The sequence below is a fragment of the Myotis yumanensis genome, unplaced genomic scaffold, assembly GCF_028538775.1.
Source record: "Myotis yumanensis isolate MYYU_CA2020_CCGP unplaced genomic scaffold, mMyoYum1.0.hap1 SCAF_2, whole genome shotgun sequence".
Lineage (NCBI taxonomy): Eukaryota > Metazoa > Chordata > Mammalia > Chiroptera > Vespertilionidae > Myotis > Myotis yumanensis.
In genome coordinates this window covers 197,254,084-197,279,301 of record NW_027223753.1, presented here as the reverse complement: position 1 = coordinate 197,279,301, position 25,218 = coordinate 197,254,084, and the positions used below count along the sequence as shown (strand labels likewise).

Here is a 25,218-nt window from a genome sequence, read left to right as displayed (position 1 = left end):
TTATTTATAGATCAATTATTTATAGTAAAAAATGTATTTAAATAGTAGATTAATTAACTTGTTTATTCTAAAAAGACCTCACTCTTTTCAGCCCTGGAGTGTATGGTAGAGCAGTAGAAAACTAACTATAGTGCTAGCTTTATGGAGCTTGCCATGTAGTTGCAGAAAGAAAATCAGCATGTATAAAATGGTGAGCATGCAAGTCATGTGAGGGGCAAGAAGGAAGAAGGGGGTGACATGAGTCATTTAAGCTACATGGAGAAGTTAACATTTAGGAGGGGCCTTGAAGCAGGGTCAGGATTTGGAAGTGGAGATACAGAAGAGGGAGTTCCCAATAAGGAGAAAGAACAGCAGGAGTAAATCATATTGTTGAGAAGCAGTGAAAAAGTAGACACGAAAGATAGGGGCATGTTGCTGAGAGCTTGGAAAATCTGTGTTTAGTCTTGATGTTGTGATAACAGAGAAATGAATATTTTCCTGAACAGGTCACTCGGTAAGGCAAATGTTGAAAGGTGATTCTGGGAATGCTAGGCTGGTGGATTAAGTGAGAAGTAATAATCCAGGAAGGGTGGGTGGGCCGTAGGAGCTGTTGCTGTAATTCAGGTGTGATTGGGGAGGTCGGCCTGTGGTGGATGAGACAGTTAAGGGACAGCGTGAAGAGAGAATTGGCTGACTTGATAGAACTGACTTGCTAAATGAAGGATATGAATAATTTGGAAATGATGCCAGTTTTAAAACCTAAGGGACTCAGGAAAATGGTGTCAGTTCACACAGAAGTAGAGAAGTTAGGAGGTAAGTTTGTTTTAGGGAGAGATGTGATGAATACGGATTTGGACAAGTTGAGTCTAAGCTGGGGTAACATCCAAGTGGGAGAGACAGCAGGAAGGCAGAGATGGAGGGTTAGAGAGCCTTTCATGGGATGGATTAGGATGTGTCAGCCCAGGGGCAATAACCAAGCCTTAGGAGTATTTGAGTTCCCAAAAGTAGAAGAGAAGAGGTGTAATAGCTGAACTTAAGAGGACATTGGACATCAAATTAGAGTAGAAGGTCCTAGATGGTGGCTCAGTGGTTAGAGTGTCAGCCTAGGTACCAGCGGGTCTTGAGTTTGGTGCATTTGGGAGGCAACCAATTGATGTGTCTCTCTTACATCCGTGTTTCTCTCTCTGATCTCTCTCTCTCTCTCTCTCTCTCTCTCTCTCTCTCCCTCTCTCTTTTCTCTCTTCCTTTCACTCTCCCTAAAACTCAGTGGAAATAAGGCCCAACTAGTGTGGCTCAGTGGTTGAGCATCGACCCATGAACCAAGAGGTCGATTCTCAGCTAGGGCACATGCCCTGGTTGTGGGCTCAGCCCCCCACCGTGCAGGAGGCAGCTGATCGATGTTTCTCTCTCATCGATGTTTCTATCTATTCCTCTCCCTTCCTCTCTTTAAAAAACCTATAATGACATATTTTTTAAAAAATCAATGGAAAAAATATCCTCTCTCCTCTGGTGAGGATTAAAGAAAAACTAAAGTAGAAGAAAAAGAAAACTCAGAGAAGTTTGAGGAGCTGCAGAAGTCACGTGCATTACAGTGTGGTGAAAAAAAGAAGAGCATCTTGACCAGGAGAAGAAAGGGGTAGCTGGACATAGCACCCTGGATATAAATAACATATTATTGTCCTTTGACAAGAGATCCTAAACTTCTTTCCAAGGAATAATGTGTTCCAAGTGATTTTTAACCATTTGTTGGTGGATATTCTTATCTGGGTTTCTGTTATTCACTGACCTTTGCAAAATAATAATGGAAAAATATCTTGGGATTAAAGGTGATAGTCTAATACCCCGAGTATGTGCTCCTTTGCATTGCTGTATTGCTTTTTGATTATTTATTTATTTAGCTCTGGGTCTTAGTGCACTAGCTGTACCTACACCCGAGACATGATGTGGGCAGCTTGAGGGAGACCTGACTGGGATAGCAGTCATTTGCTGTCCATGGGCTTTCCTAGAAATAAAACAAGTTCCTTTCTTCCCCAGGGAAACGGTTGTACAGGTGCTTTGGCTGGGAGATATCCAGGGTCCCTGTGCCAGAGCTGATATGTGCCCAAGTTGTCAAAGTTACCATTTGTTCTCTCCCCAAATCCTCCCCCTCCTTTCCCTCTACCAGCTGCCCTGTTATATGCTCACACCATCCGGTTTTGAGAAACTTGCACTTAGGCATTGACCTCTAATCAGCTCCAAGTTTCTCAGTCTTTAATACACTTGGCATGTCTCTTAAGTCTCTTTCACACATTCTCTTCTCTTCTCCCTCTCACTCTTTTCTCTCTCTCTCTCTCTCTATTTTCTCCTTGCATTTGGTTTTTGAAGAAACTGCATCCTTTGACTAGTAGGTAGACAGAGATCCCAGCAGTTTCCTCTCGTGGTACCTACCCCAATGAGCAATGTGATATTGGAAATCTGGAATCTTAGGTGTGACTTAATGTTTAGGGGAATGGCTTTGGTTTGTCAAATACTGTTTGGCAAGTTTCAACTCATTAAAATGTGTTTAACCTGTGTCATGTCATTGTAGCTTAGAAATCATACCAAATGTAAAACGCTTTGTAGAACTGTATCTTGGCAGAGAAATGTACACAATAGAAATAGCTTCAGTGGTAAACAAGGTTGCTTTGTATGTTTTTTCATTCTGCTCTCTTGGTTCACAATCTGTTAGAATACTTTCATATTCATAGTTATTATTGTTCCTGGGTGAAAAAAATGAAGTTCAAATTCACCCTTATGGATAACATTTTCACACCCATGCACACACACACAGTCCTTTTCTGGTTAAGAAGTCTTTTCTGCCATTGATTATACAACCGTTGCATTTTGAAGTTGCTGCAAATTAAGAACAGTTGGGGAACTTTTGAACAGAATGAAAGTAATAAAGAAAGGGAGAGAATGAGAAGAGTGGAGAAGGATGGAAAAGAAAAGGAAGATGGAAAAAATGTAGAAAACATATAAAGTCCTCTACTAGCAATCCTATAAGTTATTTTAAAGGGCAGGGAAAATTCAAACCAAAGCACAGAAATTCTTGAGAATTGAAAAATTAAGTATTGAAAACGTAAGCCAAGATGCTTACATATAAGTGATTCTAAGTTAAAATCTTTCTCCCAGTGGAAGGGATACCATGTAAGTGTCCTTCTCTCTTTGATCCTATGAGGTCGAGGGGCCATAGTAAGGCAAAAATAAAATGTTGCAGAAAGCTGTGGGTCACCTTGAAATCTGTTTGGTGTTAGGTACTTCAATCTAAGCATCTATGAGTTTAAATATTCATAATATCCATAAAAATGATGTTTATAATAAACACTTGAAATGAACTTGTCTATATATGAAATGCAGCAGTGTGAAAGATTACGCCAGACCTAAAATAAAACAAACTACTCAACAAATAACAAGTTAGGGCAGTGCTTAAAACCCTACTATTAAAGTATGAGTCATGTTATTCATCTCCTATTTACCATATAAGATTGTCAAAAACATGGAGTTATAGAGCTTGTATGTGATTCCTCAAACATCTCTGTATAAATCTAAGTCCTGCAATGCTCCCATTGTGTGGCAACCTTAGCAAACGCAGGAGATTTCCAGGAATCACATGCTTTCAGTCATGGGTTCTCAGCTTCATCACTGTTGACCTTTTAGGCTGGATAAGTCTTCGTTGGGAGGAGGCTGCAGTCCTGCACATCGTATGATGTTCAGCAGTTTCCCTGGATTCTACCTACTAGATGCCCAGTAACAACCCCCCTGCCCCAGTTATGACTACCAAAAATGTCTCCAGACACTGCCAAATACTGGTATCTCCTGAGCAGCATAATCACCTCGGGTTGGACACTGCTGGCTTAAGTGAAATCAGGAGTTCAGCCAGTGCTTTTCCCTTGGTGGTAAGCAGAATAATGCCTCCAAGGGTGTCCACTTCCTATCCCTGGATCCTGTGAACAGGTTACCTCATATGGCAAAGGGCACTTTGCAGATGCGACTGAGTTAAAGATCTTGAAATTGGGAGATTATCCAGAATTATCTGGATGGAGTAGTGTAGTAACAGAGTTCCTATAAGGCATAAGGGAGCAGGAGAGTCAGAATCAGAGAAAGAGATGTGATAACAGAAGTAGAGGCTTCAGTGACATGGCCACAAGCCAAGGAATATATGTAGCCTCTAGAGCAGTGGTTCTCAACCTTCCTAATGCCACAACCCTTTAATACAGTTCCTCATGTTGTGGTGACCCCCAATTTCATTGTTACAAATTGAACATAATTAAAGCATAGTGATTAATCACAAAAAATATGTAATTATATATGTGTTTTCCGATGGTCTTAGACGACCCCTGTGAAAGGGTCGTTTGACCCCCAAAGGGGTCGCAACCCACAGGTTGAGAACCGCTGCTCTAGAAGCTAAAAGGGAAAGGAATGGTTCTCCCTAGAGCATCCGGAAAAAATGTGGCCCCGCCTACCCTTTTGAGACTTCTGATCTTCAGAACTATAAGATAATACACTTGTGCTGTTTTAAGCCACTAATTTTATGGTAATTTGTTATAGCGGCCATAGAGAACTAACAATACTCCTTCCATAGTTCCTTGATTTTAAGACTGTCTTGTCCGGCATGTGTTGCCCAGTGGTTGAGCGTCGACCCATGAACCAGAGGAAACTATTTGATTCCCAGTCAGGGCACATGCCTGGGTTGTGGCTTGATCCCTAGTGGGGGACATGCAGGAGGTGGCTGATTAATGATTCTCACCCATCATTGATGTTTCTATGTCTGCTTCTCCCTTCCTCTGTGAAATCAATTTATATATGTAAAGACTATCTTTGAAGAATTAAAACACAGACCTCCCCATGCACAGTGTTTTGTTTGTTTTTTTTACCAAACTGTGTTCTATTACTAAAGTGAATTATATAATAAACAAATATAAGGAAGAAATGTTAAATAGATCCATAGAGGACTATAATAATAGAATGCAGGACAATAATAACAGAATAATAGAGCATAATAAAATAAAAATAGAAGATAATGAAATAGAAGAGTCATAGCTAACACTTACTGCATGTTTATGTGTCTGTTCTATTGTAGGCAGTTAACACGTATTAACACATTTGATCCTCATAATGACCCTGTGAGGCAGGTTGCATTATCCATTCTGTTTGCAGATGAAAAAACTTGGGTTAGGATCCCAGCCCAGGAGACAGCCTGACTCTAGAGCCTATATTCATGACCCCTTCTCCATGATGCCTCAAAGGAGACTAGAATCTGCCAAACCTTTAATACTTTATGCCTGTGCCTTCAGTTGATGAGAGCAGATTGCTAATGCTCCTGCTAAGAGATGTAAGATGAATATTTAAATCCAGTCCTAGAAGGAGAATATCTCTTAGACCCGGAAACCAACTCCTTTACTGAAGACAATGCGCAGCTTCATCGGTGATTTTTGTACATCAGATAGAACAAGGAATGGAGGGGTCTAAAGAAGCAGATATTAGCAGTGTGGTCCTAGAATCTCCAGGATAAAGAAGCCAAGATACCTGAGCAATGCAGTTCGCAAGAGAGAACCAGGCCACCTGTAGAGTTGTGCAGGTTGTACGCCGAGAGACAGGCTCATGGAGCATCAAGACTGGAAAACTCTCAGAACTATCCATTTCCTTTAATCCTCTACTAGCAAGCAAACTTTTGATGAGTACTTTAATTATTATTATTTTTTAAAATATTTTTTTTATTGATTTCAGAGAGGAAGGGAGAGAGAGAGAGAGAGAGAGAGAGATAGAAAAACGATGAGAGGGAATTATTAAACTGCCTCCTGCATGCCTCCTACCGGGGATCGAGCTCACAACCCGGGCATGTGCCGTGACTGGGAATTGAACTGTGACCTCCTGGTTCATAGGTTGATGCTCAACCACTGAACCACACTAGCTGTGCAGTACTTAAATTATTAATACAAGGCAAGGAGGCATTATGTTCACCTGAAAGATGCATGCAGCATGATGAATATATTCAAATGTGACTTATTATCACTTTTGTGTGGCTTGAGCTATGATCTTTAAAGTAAAGAAACTTCCAAATATCTGGTCATTTCTGTAAGGGCCAGATCCTGGTCATCCCCTAGGCGGAGTATCTTGGCACCAACTGGCCTTTTCTCGACAGCAACAGGGGATCTCTGCCTTTCTGTGGGCCACGGTCTCCCCTTGCTTGCCTATTAATACCACAAACGCCCATGTAAAGAAAACTGGCACAATTAGATAAGTATTGCAGGGGGACTCCCGAGAGTTGCCAGAGGAGTTACAACCTTTCACAGTAGGAGATGGGGTTACTTTATTACACAATTAAGTTTGAAAAATATCCTTCAGGCAATAAGAAGGCAGCAGGTATCTTAGTGGAAAGGCTGAAGCGCACTTCTGTTAATTTATAAGTGGAATGTGGCAATTTGCTTTGGGCGGCTTCCCTGACACCATCTTCTGACAGTTATGTAGCAATATTTACTTTAAATATTCTCCAGTTGAAATTAGCATCTGTCAATCAAATTCTTTCCAAGTAAGAGGCCCAATTATATGATAAATACACACACACATATAACATATTTTTCTTACCTTCTGGGTACTTTTAAAGCAGTAGTAGACCATCATTTTTTAAATTCATGGTCAAGGAATGGAAAAGAGATAAGTTGAATTAAGTGGTTAAAGGGAAAGAAAATTAGCAATACCTTGTAAGCGTATTTTGAATCCAAAGGTTTGTTTTACAGCTGCAGAGATTACCTGTGTTTCAAGGGGAGTGGATATAAACCAAAGTTTACTGGCAGGACTGCAGATTTTAGAGGGAAAGATATGGGAAGGTCCCCTGTAGTTGAAGGGTCTTGTTTTGTCCTGATCACCACCAAATCCAAGGTGCTTTTCAGTAAGCCCTTAATATAATATGAAGCTCAAGTTGATGGCATGTTTTAGATTTTTTAAAAGAGAAATTGAAAAACAGGGAATTAAAAAGATCAGAAGGGGAAGAAAGTTACACAGCCTTAAAATTCTACAAAATTTTATTTCTGAGACTATTCAGAAAAGGAGATACAGGGAGCAGGGGTGAGGTAGGGAGAGTGGGTAAATGTTGATCCTATTTCTGACTGACTGAAAACTGAATAAATTATTTCTGTTCCAAACCCTCTAACCTCATACCCATCGGAAGGACCATCACAAAGAAGATAGAGAATAGCAAGTGTCAATAAGGATGTGGGGAAACTGGAACCATCATATATTGCTGGTGGAATGTAAAATATTTTACTGCATCCCAGCTCAAAGTGTAAAAACCATTTTGGAAAAGGGTTTGACAATTTTTTTTAATGAAAATTAAACAGATGCTTTCCATACAACCCAGCAATTCCACTCCTAAGTATTTACCTAAAAGAAATGAAAACACATGTCCTTACAATGATGTTATATCGTTGTCCATTACAGTATTATTTATAATGGTCAAAGCATAGAAAAACTCTGATGTCTGTCAACAGGTGAGTACCAAAATGTGGTACAACTACAAAGAGGAATACTACACAACAGTAAAAGGGAATAAACTATGGCACATGCAATAATGTGGATAAACCTGAAAAACATGTTCAGTGAAATAAGCCAGACACAGAAGAATGCATATTATGTAATTCTATTTATATGAAAATTTCCAGAAAAGGCAAAGTTGTAGAGGCCGAAAGCAAAATAGCTATTGTTTAGGGCTGGGGGTGGAGCATTTATCGCTGCAAATGGACACCAGGGAACGTTCTGGGGTGATGGAAGTATTCTAAAATTGGATTATACTGATGGTTACACAACTGTATGGTTATATTAAACATAATTGGGTTAATTTATGGTATGCAAATTATAACTCAGTAAGACGGTTAAAAATAGCTTTCATCCCCTTTTCCATCTCTAATGTCCATTTATAAGTAATTATCTTATTTTGATCTTATGCTTGCTGTTAAATGTTGTCCAGTGATTCCCATTTTTTAATTCAAAATGAGTATGTGTATTTTTAAGTGTCTTCCAAATCTTTGCTAAATAACCTAAGCTTCTCAAATTGAGTGAGTGTATTAGTGATCTATTGTTGAAAAATCTACGGAAAGTAGGAAATCAACTAGCAAGTTAAAATTATTTCAGAATTAGCGATTGGAAGCATTGTTGGCATGCCTGGGGTTTTGCTTTCAGAAGTCAGAGTTGTATGTGGGGTAGTGGCGCCCGGTGGGCCAGCCATCTCTGAGTCAAAGTCAGACTACGGGGTCTGCCGGAGAACAGTCACCAGGAATAATCTTGCTTCTGGAAAAATGTCTGGTTTTTCACGTGGGCTCTGTGAAATGTTTCCCTTTTCACCTTGACTGCTGGTTAAGTCAAGAGTCAAATTTGTTTTTAACCCATAATTATAGGACCTCTTTGTATATGTTTGATTCACTAGCATTACTCCCGTCCTTTTTCTTTCTCGTCTAATGTATATTAGTTACTTTATGTATTCCTGGAAGGCCACTTTGAATGCTTTTAAGAGCAATGTTAAGTTAATAATTAGATGAGTAGAATATAGATAAATTCCAGCAATAGATATGTGCAGGAGAAAGGCTGTTAAATAGTCAACTTTATTTCAAAGAGATGCAAATATTATGAATAATTAAGGCACAATCTTTTAAAAGATGACTGCTTCTTTTTCCACTAAGCCAACTTAGCATGGGAGAGCTAAGATGTCAGTTTTGGCCACATCCTGCGTTTATTAGTAGGTGATCTTAATTAAGTCAGTTTAGCTTTCTACATTTCATTTCCCTTATCTACAAAATTGGAATTAAAAGTGTCTCATTTTACAGAGAAACAACAAAGACTAATGACAGCCCCACAGCATGTTACGCATCCTTCAGGGACCTGCACCACAGATAAAATGCACAGGTATATTCCATTTAAAGTGCTCTTTCATGAACATTACAAATGCACTATTTAAAACTATTTAGTGACAATAAAAAAACAGTCAGTATATTTTTGAAGAGAAAGGTGTGGCCAAAAAGAGGGAGAGAAGAGAAGAGAGAGTGGTACATTTTATACTCTTAGGTAAAACTGTATCATCTCTCTTATTAACATTTTCCTTGACCGTTGTGCTCGATCTTAGCACAGGGGGGTGACAGTGTAGCCCGTGAATCAGTTAAAATGAGCACAGTGAGAAATGGGCACGTGGATACATGTTTCCTATCAAGCAAAACCTGTCAAAAGGCACACCTGGATTTGAACACGTGACTACTCTGTGCATCCTGAAAGAACCTCGCTGTTACCCCTTTCCTAGCCATGGATTAACCCTTAAAAAGAAGGAAGCCAGAGGCCTGCAGCAAGAGGAGAATAACTAGATCTTTGCCGTTCAAGGTGTGGTCCCTCGACCAGCAGCATCTGTATCAGCAAATACAAATTCTCAGGCCTCACGTAAGCTGTACTTAGTCTGCAGCTGCAATTTTCAGTAAAGCCCCCAGGAGGCTAGTGTGCACAGTAAAGTTCAAGAAGTGCTGAAGTGCAGTGATTTTCAACGGTGGCTGCTTGTTAGGATAATTAGGGAAGCTTTTCAAATATACCCATGCCAGACCTTCTCTCCTCTCTGACATACGAAGTTCCTATCATTCAGCAGAGTGTTCTTTGTTAGGTGTTAGGAGAAAAAGCAATTGAAGTAAATGAATTGGCATTAAGGTATATAGGAATTAGCTGGACATTTGCGTTTTCTTCAGAGGGAATATGGTAACTAATTGCTTCTATAGGTGCAGTTTCAGATTGTGCTACTTGGGGAAAACTAACTCGGAGTGAGGTACTTCCTGAGCCTGTTATTCTGCTAATAATGAAGCGGCAGGACCTGGAATGTCCTCCTGAGGTTGTTCCCAGTACAATGTGGGCATGAATGTGTTCACAGGGGCTTCAGAACAGTGTCTCCCCTCACCCATTTATTATTTATTCATATATTCATTAAATTTTTTTTAAACCAGAAACATTAAGCACCTTCTAAATGTTGAGGACTTTTCTAGAAACTGGGAATTAGATGACGCTCTTTCTCCTCAGGAAAGTGACAGTCCGGTCAGCATAGCAGACCAATAAACAAAATGACCTTATGGTTTCGCAAAGTGCTTATGACAGGGATACACAGCGTGTGCTACCAGCACTCTGAGGAAGAAACACCTGAACTAGATCAGTCATGGGAGTGGGCAGCTAGTGATTGTAATGGCACCAGGGAAGCATTCTCAACAGGAAATGTCGCCCACTGGGTTGTGAAGTGCTGGGGTCCAACCCCAGCGGGTCCAGGGGTCCCCAAAGGTGTGGACGGAGTCGGCAAAGAAGGAATGACACGAAGACAGCCTTCAGTTGATCAGCAGCCTAGTCAGGACCTCTAGCCAGGATCTCCAGCCAAAGTTCTGGTCGGAGTTCTGGTTAGGAACTGATGAGGATCTGATGTTTATTGTCTTGTTACATCCGTATTTATACCAGCCGATTTTAATCCTGTCAATTTCTATTACAAAGGTTAGGGCGTTTCTTATCTCCATTCCAGGGAGTAAAGATTATGTAGCTTAACTACCCGCCTGACACTTAATTAAGGGGTTGTATCCCCTCCCTAACCTCAGGGAAAAATCCCCACCTGGGGAAACAACCTTTCTCAGAGAGGTGACCTTGGTTAAAACACATGGCACTAAGGAGAGCAAACATATTAAGAACAATATGCTATATATGCCAGATCCCTTGAAACATATGCTGTGCAGATGTTTCTTTCCTGCAGTGACTGTGTCAAGCAGCAAGGATGGACTGGCTTCCGGCAGTGAAGGATAGTCAGAGATTGCCAGACCAGAGGAAAGCATGTACATTGTCTGGCTGCAGGATGCAAGCGAAGGCTCAGTGCGTTTGGGACCTGCTAGTGGGTCATGATGGCTGGACTGTAATGTGGGATGCCCCAGGCTAGTAAGAGATGATGCTGGAAAAGTAAAGGGGGGCTAGGTCATATGCTACATGGGCTGTAACTCCTAAAGTTCATAGAAAATGAATAAGTATGTTGCAGGGATCATCTAAGGCAGCGGTTCTCAACCTGTGGGTCGTGACCCCTTTGGTTTCACAGGGGTCGCCTAAGACCATTGGAAAATACATATATAATTACATATTGTTTTGTGATTAATCACTATGCTTAAATTATGTTCAATTTGTAACAATGAAAATACATCCTGCATATCAGTGATTTACATTACAATTCATAACAGTAGCAAAATTACAGTTATGAAGTAGCAACAAAAATAATTTTATGGTTGGGGGTCACCACAACATGAGGTACTGTATTAAAGGGTCGCGGCATTAGGAAGGTTGAGAACCACTGCTAAGGGATTTTAAGCAGAGGTGTAGCATTCTCAAGCTTACCGGCTGTCCATCTCAGACCTGGTGAAGCGGAGGCAAAGATTTAGCCATACCAAGAATAACATTTCTGTGTCCTAGGTGCGAGGGTGAGCTCAGCAAGATTGAGGAACTGAAAGAGTAGCTACAGGGCTAAGTCAGAGAGGGTGAATATGAGGATGTGAGAAGGAGTGAGAAGGGGAGGTGTTGCGCATTGGCCCAAGAGAGAAGCAGGAGTTGGGTCTTGTAGTTCATGTTAAATTGTTTCAACCTTTGACTAATACCAATGGAAGTTACAGAAGGAAGGTTTTTGAAGGAAGCATGACTTGATCAGAATTGTAACTAAAAAAGGGCTGCAGGCAGGGTATTAGGCTGCTGCCCACTTATCTGGATGACAGCTCATGGTTACCTGTATTTGAATGGTAACAGAGTGAAGAGAATGGGTGGATTTGAGAATATTTAAAAGGTATAATTCTTAAGACAGGGCGTTTGCATAAATATATGAGTTAGTGAGAAAAAAGTGAGTAAAGTATAACTCAAGTTTCTGGTGTGGGAAATTGGGTGATGTGTTCCCATTCACTGAGCCAGGGAACACAGAGGAAGAGCTGTTTGGGTGATAGGCTGGGGCCAGTGCATGAAAAGTTCTTTTGAGACAATGTAGATCGGAGATACTGGTAAGTCTTACACAAGTCGAAGTTTAGGGAAGTCAGGATTGGAGATAAGGATTCAGGGGTCATCAGCCTATATAGATGGTGTGGTTGAGATTTCCCTGGAAGGAAATGGAGATTTCCAAAAGAGACTCAGAGGAGGAGTCAGGGAAGTAGAAGGAAAATCAGTCAAGTGCTATAAAATGGCAGCTGAGAGGTTGAGTAAGATAAGAATTGAAAGCAGAGAGGGAGAAGTGGAAGATGCAGGTGGAAGATGGGACAATGTGTAGATCTTGTTCCTGGGGATGTAAGAGAAGATATATCCAGAGAAAAGATGACAGGACTGCACTTAGACAGAGGAGGGCATCCTCTTCCTCTATTACCTGGAGGGCATCCTCTTCCTTTATTATCTGGGGAAAGAGGCAATGATGGTTTGGAGGCAAAACTCTATTTGAAGGCTGGGAAAGATAGGAAGCCACATGACTCATCATCCACTTACTCATCTGTGAAGTAAGAGGCACAATCTGCCCCTGGGAGAAAGAAGGTAGGAGATTATTGAAGGCTAAAAAGGGGCAGTGTGAGCAGTGGAAGGGAAGGCTAACCATGGCCATGTAGAAAGGCTGTACACAGAATTGATGACCTGTCGGAGTTGAAGGCCACAACCTGAAATGGTATTAAACCATGCAGTTAAGGGATTTTCCTGCCATCACGAATATCTTCAACAGATATTTATTGAGCACTGTTCTAGTTGCTGCAGATGCAGAAATGAACAACACACTGTCTCTACTTACAAGGAGCTTTCAATGAAAAATGAGACAGACAATAAACAAATTAATCACTAAATATATAAAATACATTATTAAATATCTTAGCTTAGAGTTGGAAGGGAAAAGGAAGGCAGCTTGACAGCATTGAGACAGGCAAGGGAATGAAATTCTTAAGTGAGATGATGATTGAAATGATGGCATCACAGGATGTAGGCTAGAAAGTACAAATAAGGCAAAGGACAAGTAGAGTGGGCACAGGGTGAGAATTCTCAGTGAAGTTGAAGAGCAGGTGTATAGGGACAAAGAAATGAAAAAACTTCTAAGGATTATGGATGGTTGGAGCATAGGTTACTCAAGTTGAAGATTTTAAGGGTAGAACTGCTCTGGGTGATAACATCAGGAATTACCATGGAAAGGCATGTAAGGATGTGAAGTGGAGGTGAAAGTCCTGAGAGTTTAGAAAGGTAAGAAATGCTTAATATAGAGATAGCAGAGATATTTTTTTTGTCCACATAGTCCTGGATGTTAGCTGGGAAGATGATAGAACTTTCATGGAACGGAAGATGGGTAGCGAGAAATCAGTCTTTAATAAACAGAGATGAATGTCTAGGAAGTTAGTAGATGACAGATAAAATAGTTGAAGCTGGGATGGTCAATTGGTGGAAGCCTAAATCAACAGAGTGGAGAGTAATAATTTGGATACTGCAGAGAGTGATAATAGAAGGCTAGTTTTGCCTTTCAATGTTGTGAAGTGCTAGGAGAGAGAGCTTCCAGGGAAGGGGTTGCAGTTAAATCAGAGAGCTGGAGGGAGCATTCCGTGAGTTGGTTTAGGACTAATTACAGTCACGACTTCTTACCCAAGGGAATACCAGAAATGCTCTTCTAATTCTCTTTCCTTTCACATCCCAAACCCTTTTCTTTCCTTCTCCAGAGAGATAAGTTTGCAGGAGACACTCTTCTGAATGGTTGTAAATGTTTGCTGACAAGAGTAAGATTCCAGAATATAGAATTCAGATAGGTTAGGGTTTGGGACTCATGTGTTGTCATATGAAATTGTATCACTCAAGTGGGTAAAAGCAACAAGCAAGAGGAGATATTGGCCTCACCTATACTAATAAAAGAGAAAGATGCAAATTGACTGTACCTTAATGATGCCCACCAGCCAATCAGGAGTGAGTATGCAAATTAACCCAACAAAGTTCCACACCGCCCCAGCCGCTCTGGGCCTCTGGGCAGCGTGGGGAGGCTCTCGGCCGGAACAAAGGCAGAAAGGTGGCTCCAGCTGAAGCGAAGGCGGTGCTGGCAGCCAGGGGAAAGAAGGCCCATTCTTGCACTAATCTTCATGCATTAGGCCTCTAGTAAGTAATATAAATGTCTAACCACTATGCTGTATACCTGAAACTAATACATTCCAATTAACTGTCAATTGTAATAAAAAAAATTTTTATTTTTTTAACAAAGAGGAGATGTCAGAGGCCCACCTATCTGGCATGTTATTGTGGCCCTTATTTGATAGGATGAGAATTACTAATGAATTCAGTTTTATCTTTTTACTAGCCTAGATAAAAACTCAAAAGTGAATCAATGACTTTTTTTCTTGAGACAAAATGTTTCTTAAACATTTCCTAGAGGCCAGATCTTCCTTAGAAATTTAAAACAAACAAACAAACCTCAAACAGAATTGTTACACTTCAGATATCAAAATGTATTTTTTAAAAACTCTTCAATCCAGAGGAATCTGTTAGTAGTAGTGAAGCTAAAAAGGGTGGTGGCGTAAATGTTTGTGGGGGGGAGGTTCACAGCACAAACTAGATGATTGGGGAGTCAAATTGAAGTCAAGTTAGGAGGTAGCTAATAGCAAGCAGTGGATCTTGATTGCTTAAGGCAAAAACAAGCAAGCCAACTATAAAATGGTGGCGTGGCCCAGGCCATACCTTCTATGTAGTTTCTTTTGTTAATGAAGGCTTTCTTGAGCTTCGAAGAAATTATTTAAAGAACTCCCAGATAATTAAAAACTTATGCTTTAAGATGTGCTTCAGGACCCAGTAGTTCCTTATAAACACTTCCAGTAAAGAAAGCTTTTGTTAAATCCACTGGCTTAATTCTCTGGTATAATTAAATTAGCTGAATAAAATTAGGATGTTTTTGATACTTCTGCCAGGCTCAAACCAGAATGAATTCATTGTCCCGAAGTACATGTATACAGCAATTAATGATATCACTAACTTAGAAGGCAAGAAGCAAAATATTAATAATTGTGTTTGTTCAGAGAAATAGGTTAATTATATTTGAGTGAATCAAATAAAGGAAACAATATAAAATGGTCATTAGCAGAACAAAATTTCTCAAAGCACTGTATATACCAGTGATGGCGAACCTTTTGAGCTCGGCGTGTCAGCATTTTGAAAAACCCTAACTTAACTCTGGTGCCGTGTCACATATAGAAATTTTTTGATATTTGCAACCATAGTAAAACAAAGACTTATATTTTTGATATTTTATATATTTAAATGCCATTTAACAAAGGAAAATCAACCAAAAAAATGAGTTCCCATGTCACCTCTGACACGCGTGTCATAGGTTCGCCATCACTGGTATATACTATTCTGTAGCAAGGATATGACACTGTGTTGAGAAGAAATGGCACAAGTGAAACCTTGACAGTCCCCTTAAACTCATATCCATGCAAATACGAATCTTTTAAAGGAGAATATAAGATAGTAGCAATAAGTGCTTTGAAATTTTACAAGATATATTTCAACTATAGTCATACAATTAAGATAAAGAAGTGGGAAGATTCGAGAAGTTGATGAACTGGTTGAGTTCCATGCAGGGCCCCTGTTTCGGGATTAGCCCATCGCAGGCCCTGACACTCACAAAGGCCAAGGTCAGTGGCTCTGGCTCCACACCCAGTCAGTTTCATGCCTTCTGAGCTGCTTTTGACCTCAGCTCTAGTAAGTGGGTTCCTGCCTGTGTCTTGGGATCGCACTTCTGGCTCATTCCCTAGTGCTGGAAACCAAGCTTGTGCTTTTCTTCCATCTTCTGGGACTGAAATGCAACTTAGCACTTAACCTCATCACGTTTGGCCAGACCCTGAAGAAATTTCTTGGATCACCACACATTGCCTGCTGGGCCTCATCCTGTGTAGCTTCTTTCCCTTGTTCTTAGCGGGCACTCTGTTCTGATTCCTTGTAATCTGTTTAAGTAAGATTCAGTCTCATTGCACTGCCGCAGACTACTCCTACCTGAGCCCAGTTTATGTAAGTGACAAACATTCCATATGGAAGAAAATGTTTCTTTATATATGGAGACAGGAACAGTTCACTAATTTTGTGAAAGCCAAGCATCCTGCTTTTCCCTCAACCATCAGCCACCACACCTATTAATTTTTAAAACTTAGGAAAAAGGAATCAATGGTCTTGTTTTATTTAACACCAGAAAATCTAATTATGTGAGAAAGTTCAACATTTTTCAGATATTTCCTATCTGACTTTAAGGGAACAATACAAGTTATTTTAAAAATTCAAGTATAGCAACAGGAAAAAGAAACCAGTATCAAAATATTTTAAGATTCTGCCTGGCTGGTGTGGCTCAGTGGTTGAGTCGACCCTTGAACCAGAAGGTCATGGTTCCATTCCTGGTCAGGGCACATGCCCGGGTTGCGGGCTCAATCCCAGTGGTGGGGGTGTGTAGGAGTCAGCCAGTCAGTGATTCTCTCTCATCATTGATGTTTCTATCTCTGTATTCCTCTCCCTTCCTCTCTGAAATCAATAAAAATATATTTTAAAATGTTTTAAGATTCTGATATAGGGCATGTGTGGTTTTTAAAGTTTTTAAGTTAAAGATGATGATAATTTACTATAAGAAGATTTTGATGAACTGAGAATGAAGGAATCTTGGAATGTCCGTTATGGACCTGTTAGTGTGCAAAGTGTTAGAATTAGAATCCTTGCTTTGGGTGGAGGATTATAGTTATCATTGCTTTTATAGTCTATGAATAAACTGGAAATATACTTTGATTTATTTCATACTAATAATTCATTGCATTGTTGATGGTCTAAGGCTCCTTCTCTCACCTAACCATATAGTCATGCAATTGACGACATGATATGTGAGTGTTATAGAAGTGGTTGGCAGCAGCTTAACATGTGCAATCCACAAGAACTCTAGATTCGTGGGGAGAACTAGTCTAAGCTAGGGCTTATGAAAGCATAAGTTGACTTGACAGGCTACTTGTTAAAGTGGTGATTTAGAACTTCATGATCAGCCCTAAGGATAGGCTGAGAATAAAGGGAGAGCTGTTCCCATGAGATGGCCATGATGAGGACTTCTAGGATATGCTGGCTCTTCCCTTTTAAAAAAAATATTTTTATTGATTTCAGAGAGGAAGGGAGAGGAATGGAGAGGAAGAGAGAGATAGTAACATCAGTGATGAGAGGGAATCATTGGCTGCCTCCTGCACATTGGATCGAGTCCGCAACCCAGGCATGTGCCCTTGACTGGGATTGAACCTGGGTCCCTTCGGTCCGCAGGCCAATGCTCTATCCACTGATCCAAACCGATTAGGGCAATGCTTGCTCTTTCCTTCATCCTCAGCAAAGTAAGTCCTCTTCCCCATGGTAGATCCCTCTACTTCACCAGGTGGGGTGACAAAGGCCAGACCCCTGCCTATTGGCTCCCACATGTCTGCTTTCCCCAAAGACAGGCAGGGTTTCTCCTGAAGTGCTAAAGCCTTGAGAACATAGACCTTCATCCTTTATCCATCCTGCATCCTTACTTCTAAGGATGGCCTCCTTCACACTCACAGAGAACCACTCTACACTCTTGTCCTCTTTCGGTTGCCACCTTTGTCAAGGCCATTACCCACCTTCTCTGCCTGGAACACAGCTCGGGCAAATATTTGTTGAATGAATGAATGAAGAGTGAATGAATGAAATGCTGCCTGTCTTTTCCACCTTTGCCTAGCTAATTCCTCCTTCACTCCCAGCACACCTACCCACTGCACACAGAACTCACATCTCACTTGTGGCTAGCTGGCCAATGTCTAGGTTGCCCACTATAATGTAAGTGTTGACTGTCTCTCTTATTCATCATTCTGTTCCAGCAGGGTGCATGGCACATAGCAAGCTGTCAATAAATATTGCTTGAATGAATGAATATTTTATTTACTTTTGGACTTACTCTCGAGTTCCTAATTCTGAGATCACAAAACCATTGTTATCAAAGAGAAGTGACTTGTCAGGGCACCTGGTACACAAATACTGCAGCAAAGGAGTGTTTTCAGTCTGGCTTTGTCCCATTTATGTAAGTCAGATTCTCTGTTCTGTGTTTCTCTGTCAAAGCTCTTAAGGTTAGCCCTTTTCTGTCTGATCCATCTCCTTCACTAGCATAAAAGTCAATTGTTCCCTTAGTTTAATTTACCTTGAGAATTCGACCCTCTTAAGCTAGAACTAGGTCAGCAAGGAAACGGTTTCTAGATGTCTTTTTCTTTCCCACTGTTTTCCTGTTGCAGGGATTATTGTCAACTGATCTCCTACGCGGGTAAACATTTCCAGCTCTCTAGGACTAAATTCTCCACTAGTCTGGCCTTCCCCTTCCATCTCCAGTTCACTCGGAGCTTCTCCCTTCTCAGTGACTCATTTTTGCTGTCCTTTAAGGAATCCCATGCCCTCCTTCTCTTGGATGCCACTCTTTAGCTAAGTGTTGCCACTTGTCAACCACCATCATCGAAGGCAGGGGTCCTCAAACTTTTTAAACAGGGGGCCAGTTCACTGTCCCTCAGACCGTTGGAGGGCCGGACTATAGTTTAAAAAAAAACTATGAACAAATTCCTATGCACACTGCACATATCTTATTTTGAAGTAAAAAAACAAAACGGGAACAAATACAATATTTGTATTTGCATGTGGCCCGCAGGCCGTAGTTTGAGGACCCCTGATCTAAGGTGCCTCCATCCCTGGTTGCTTCATTCATAGCACGCGCATTGTAATTCCCGGTCAACTCACACATACAAGCATAATCTCACTTATAGAAGCCCACTGTGGTGCTCCTTACCTCTAGGTTACATATAAAATAGGATCTTTACAAGCCAGCTGAACACGGGACAACTGGGAATTGAAAATGTGAACTGAGTATAACAACCCTTCACTTCTAAATGCCGTTACATTAGGCGGCCAGGTGCGTTATGAAAGAAACAGCCTCGTTTCAGAGGAAAACCTGCAAGCTCTGTGAGGGCAGGGATTATGTCTGCTTGTTCACCATGGTACATTCAGTTAGGAATAGTGTCGGACACAGAGGGGTATTCAAAAATGTTTGTCGCAATGTAATGAGAAGTTTCAGTCTTTTCATGCTCCACAAGGAAAAAAAATCTTTTTGGAGGAGGCAAATGATTTTGCATGATCCTTTGGGACTTCTATAATAGAAAGAACTATTTATTCATTAAAAAACATAAACATGTGGAGCCAGACACTGCCTTGTGTCAACTAAGCGCTTCATTTACTAATAAGTGCTAAATTTACTAGCACTCACTAGAGAAGAGCTTTTTATAATTTTGATTTCACCTAGGCAGCATCCTACAAGCACTGTTGACCCAGCTCATCCTCCTGCCGTGATCTTTTTGTACCATACCCTACCCAAACTGATGCAAAGGCAGAAGAAGATTTTGAGTTACTCTCAGTAATTACATGTTATTGAAGTTGGCCTGATTATTCTTGTTCAGTAGCATGACCTAAAATAGCAAAATGTTTTCATGGGAGAAACATGGGCATGTAATCTCATTGCTTTCTCTTCGGAGATATCCACCCGTGTCCTGGGAACTTGGGATCTACCTGAGAGAGTTACTAAGGGAACAACGTAGCCTTTTCATAACCTTCTGTATATTTCCTTTAAAAAGGAACTTGATTATTATTCACTAACATTAGAATTAACACACAACACTGATAACTAATTTTAAGTGATATGTTGCATTTAAATGGAAGGTTAACCTCTAATAGCTTTTTGCTAGCAAAGAATCGTTTAGGATTCAAAATGCAAATTGGACCTGAAAAAGAAAAATTATTTTTAGACGTATGGCACTTCAATTTCACTGTAACACAGTTTCAGGGCTTTCATTTATTAACAGAATATGTTTTTGGTTGTGAAATTTTAGAGGAATCCTTATTGGAAAGTTGTTGAGTGTCCTCTTTTGGCTGTGAGCCATTCATTCAAATAGGTTATTTAAATAGATAAAGCTGAAGAATTTCATTCATTTGGGGAAAGCCAACTAAGGGTTATTATTGTGGGTCCATTAGACTGGGGATTTCTGTGATTACCTCAAGAAATTTTAAAATCCAGGGCCAAATGAGGTGAAAAAAATTCATGTAGCTGTACTCATGTTGTGGAGCAATTCAATTTTTAATTGGGCATTTAAAGAAACAGAAAAATACAGTGGTTTCTGTGTAACTTAATTTGGATTTTCTCTCTCTTGTTATTTGGAGTGTGGCAGAATGATATTGTAGGAAAAAAGTCAACTTAAAATTAGACCTGGGCACCATCTAAATTCAGACTGGTGACCCTGGGCATGTAACCACTCTTTTAAGTAGAGATAGCATGTCCTACTTTACAGAGCAGTTATAAGGAGGAAAAATAACTAAAACCAGAATCATAGTTAAGAGCTCAGACTGGTCACCAGGATGCTGACGGTCAAACCTCAGTTTTGCGACTTAACCGTGTGACTGTGGGTACAGATTCCTTATCCTCAATTTCTACATCTTTAAAATGGCTACACAAATATTGTCACCATATAGAGTTAAATAACTTAGAAAAGTGCCTTGCATGAGTGACATATGTCAAACACTGACTTCATTGTTATTACATGTATCTTTGGCTAAACCCAAATGAAAAATAGTCTAGTTAACATTCTATATATAAATCTGATAGTTCATCTATAAATCTGATAGTGAATGAATTCTTAGTTAACTATTTACTAGTATAGGTTTGTGCCTGTGTGTGTATGTATGCCTATGCATTTAAGGTAAATTGGTCACATGTATAGAAGAAATATAATTATAGCGTGTCCCAAAATTCACGCAAGAAGTAATTTTGATAGAAAACACAGGTTTATAATGAAAAATTGTAAATGTTTTATTGATTCATAAAGTATACAGTATAGGGTTATGTATGGAATAGCACATTGGGTAAATGGCCTCCACAGCTTTGTTGGCACATACACAAAGCTGTGGTCTTCATTGGTCTTCATTGTCCCTGCTCCTGGGTCATAATGGTACTTGGTAATGCTTATCAAATTGAAGGGATTGAAATAAAAGGGAAACAGATATTAGAATGTGATTCAATAAACCAAGTAAAATTAGGCTTTAATTTTTTGTTGTTGTTAATGCTCACGCAAATTTCAAATCTTGCGTGAATTTTGGGACACCCAATATAAATTAAGTATTCCTCTAGCTAGAACATACACACAAAAAACAGGTCTCCTTTCTTAAGAGACAAAGCCCTACAGAGTAAATTCTCTGTGCTTGAAAACTTCCCTCCGACTTACTTGTGTAAACCCACATACAGTTTCTGAACAGTTAGTTGTAGAGTGATGGCTTTTCTTGGAGCTGACCAATTAGACAGGTCTAAGACTTGACCTTGCCTTAGCTGGAACTTAACCAGAGGTTGACAGAGAGTGTTTGAATTAAATGATAAACTCCCAGTCCAGATTACATTCAGCATCAGGTATTGCCCCACCCTCAATCTTTTCAATTCAGTTACCACAGAAATAATCAGGGAGAGGGATTTTATTCAACACTGAGGAGTGGATTGTGGAAGAATCCAGAATGTTTGTAATGCAGACCATTTGGTTTTTATTAGCAGTAGTCTGTGTGTTTGCTCATTTTCAGTCATTTTCTCTTCAGGAATGGTCCCCCAGATTCTAGTTTCCACATTTCTGCCTTTTGAATGGAGTCCTTTGTGACCCGTTGTGATTACATTGCATTTTCCTTGTGTCCTTTCAGAATGTTCCGACTGTGCCTTAATTTTGGTTGGGGGATGGGTGGGAAGATGGTGCAGCAGGGAAATGTGGTCAGCAATACTTTCAGAATGTTGTCAAAGGAGGTTCGCAAATTATCAAAAATTGCCTAGGAAGAAATGTCAGGCTTGGTGTTAATAAAGCAAACATTTAGGACAGAAGATTGGATTAGAAATGTGTGTCCTAAGGTCTTCACAGGAATATTTGCTCCTGGTACCTCAACATTTATCTGACCTTCCTAGGCGCTTCCAGAACAGTCCGAAGCGAGACTGATTGTAGTGATTTTAAGATAGTGGAATGAAAATGCTGTGCGGTTGGGGTCAAAAAGCCAAGAGCTTTGGTGGAGTTGGGGAGAGCAAGCTGAAAACGGTTTTGCTCATATACCGTTCCCTAAACCTTGCTCCATGCAGCGCGAGACTAGCCAGTAAAGAAATTCTGCTGTGGAGCCAGATAAGATGCCTAACCTATTTAACATGTTTACACTCAAATATGTTGTGGCTGGGAGTTTTTAAAATACAGTAGAAATGGAGAAAAAAATTATTTGCATCCCATTTCCACTTAATTTTGTTGCCTGTTTTATACATTTTCCTAGACATTTCAAAAAGCCTCAGACTAAAAATGGACAGCAGTATAAAAGATCCTAATCATTTGTGAATTCCCTATTTGACAATTTGCCTCCAGGCTAACCTTTATTTGTGATTTCATATTCGGTATTTGTGATTTCAAATTCAGTATTCAGACATGCTCAGAATGGTGAAAGATTTGAGTCGCCATACAGGTGCATACCCAGCCCAGGTCCAACAAGGAGATTGTAAGCACGGGTCCTTCACTTGGTCTGTTTAGTGTGACATTTTTTTCACATATTTTATGCATTTTGCTGGTTATTTCATTGTGTAAAATGGGCCTCAAGCATTGTGCTGAAGGTATATCTGACTTTCCTAAGCATAGGAAGACTGTGATATGCCTTCCAGAGAAAAGACGAGCGTTAGATAACCTTTGTTCAGGTTTGAGTTATAGTGACTGTTGTGAGCTCATTGTTAGAATCAATGATATATATTAAATAAGGTGTCTTTAAATTCAACAGAAACACACATAAAACATGATTTTGTATTGATTGGTTTATGAAAATGTATGATGAGAAACTCATATAAACCTAACCTTGTGCTTCCCCAATGATTCAGTACTTGCTAATTCAGTGTTAGTGGTGACATTAGGACAAAATTCCAGTGAATAATGAGAATTAACTGTATTTGTTTTGTAATTCCCATAAATTACATTGCATTCTCACCGGAAAGCATCGATGACCTACTAAGTAGAGAGCAACATTAAATAAAATTAAGCCCACAAAAAAGTGCTACGGTACAAAGCTTTGTGCTATTCAGATTATTTATTTGTTATGTGAATCATAGTTATATCAGGTTACCTTTATATTACCGGCAATCTCCCCAGAAGCTCTGTACACATGCAGAAATTTCTTTAACACACACACACACACACACACACACAACCAGAGAACTCATTTGTAGGGAATATACATACAGTATATAAACGTTGGCATATTTGCTGTATACATGTTTGTACACACAGACCCAGGGAAAAGCCCTGAGACTGAAAATCTATCTGTGTAAGCAGAGGGCAGGAAAAAACGGAAGAAAGAGGCTGACAACTCCAGGATCAAGAGTGTAGTAAGGGAACTTACATACGAAATGTGTCTTGGACAATGGCAAGACTGTGTGGCAGGTGCTAAAGAATTATATAGAACAGGGCAGGACGGATGGGGTACTGGTGTGTGACCTGCCCCAGATAAAGGGAAACTGCCTTACATGCTTGCCCGGTGCAGGACAATGGCCTGATCCAGGAACCAGCATGCTATGGGGACATAGGGGAACGGTCAATCAGATAGTCTCTGAGGCGATTTATGGGGAGCAACCTCCCTTCTGGCCGGATCTAGCTTTGGGTTTTCTCCTCCACAGTATAGTGCTTCAAATCCCATATTCAGTTAGCATCCGATTGATATGATTGGAAGGCAGATAGGAAAGGGGGCAATCTTGCAGCATGAGAGGCATTGATTGGCAGAACAAGGCTTTTCTCCTCCGGAGGTAGACATGCAGCAGGGTTCCAGAGTAGCTGGAATTCTAGCATGTCTAATCGTGTTCTAGCAACTGGTGGAATGGTGATGCCTCACATCTGTTGCCTGCAAGGCTTAGATGCTTCTTGAGATAGAGAGCTCATCTTAAATGCACAGAGAGTCAAGCTCGACAAAAATGTTTCTTGGACAAAGCCTTGGCCATCAGAGACGAGAAGTGATCCTAAATATAGTGCAGTTTTGCTACTGTGGTCTGCTCCCAAATCGCACCTGCTGGTCCTTGTGGTTCTTGGGAGAGGGAAGCGTGGAGGTAAAATCGAGAAGAGCCCTTCACCTCGGGGTAGGAGCCCACCTCAGGACTCCTAACACAATGGAATAGGGAAGAGAGGCATTTCCATGCAGCAAACAGCTTTAGCACCAGAGGGAACTGGCTCATGGATGGTATCTGGGGTGGGAGGTTGTGGAGGTCAAGTCAGCACAGTAGAGGGGAAGTGGGCTTGTATAGGAGACACGTGTGTGGCTCCCTGTAATACTGTGCTGGGGACGCAGAGACTAAAGTGCACTTAGAAATATGGGTTGTCAGGATGTGAGCCCACTCACACCCACAGGCTGGAAAGACATGAAGAAATAATAGGCCTCATTCATCTACTAGTAAATGGGCCCATCTTTACTTTCTGATATTGGGTTCTCTTGTCCTTATTCTCCATGCTTCTCTATTGTCTGATCTGATGGTTCTCCCTTGACGGCTCATTAGAATCACTCAGGAGGCTTTGAAAAATGCCTGGACCACCCTGGCTGGTGTGGCTCAGTGGCACTGAAGGGTTTGGGTTCGATTCCCAGTCAAGGGCACGTACCTGGGTTGTGGGTTCACTCCCCCCTCCCAACCCCTACTCCCCACCCCTGTTGGGGCGCGTGCAGGAGGCAACCAGTGTATGTGTCCTTTCACATCTGTGTTTCTCTCTCTCTCCTCACTCCCTTCCACTCTCTGAAAAAAGCAATGGAAAAAATATCCTCAGATGAGGGTTAAAAAACCAAAAACCTGGACCACACAAAGATTCTGATCAGTCGATCAGGGGTAGATCCTGGGCATCTGTATATTTAAAAGCTTCTAAGATGATTCACATGGTTAACCAGAGTTGAAAAGTACTGCTCTGAAAACATGACTGAGATTGTTCACTCTCTCTACCCCAGTGTATTCTATCCAAGGAGAGGTGAGGCAGGAATCCTGCTAAATATGCAGACATTTCTTTAAAGCATGTCCACATCATGTCCACATCAAGAAGACGCACTCCTGCCGAAACCGGTTTGGCTCAGTGGATAGAGCGTCGGCCTGCGGACTGAAAGGTCCCAGGTTCGATTCCGGTCAGGGGC

General features: G+C 40.6%; 1 protein-coding gene across 3 annotated transcripts in view; it reads left to right on the top strand.

Moving 5' to 3' along the window:
• MME (membrane metalloendopeptidase) overlaps window positions 1–25,218 on the top strand; it is a 98,832-nt gene that overhangs the window by 5,605 nt on the left and 68,009 nt on the right. The gene's annotated exons all lie outside the window — the stretch shown is intronic.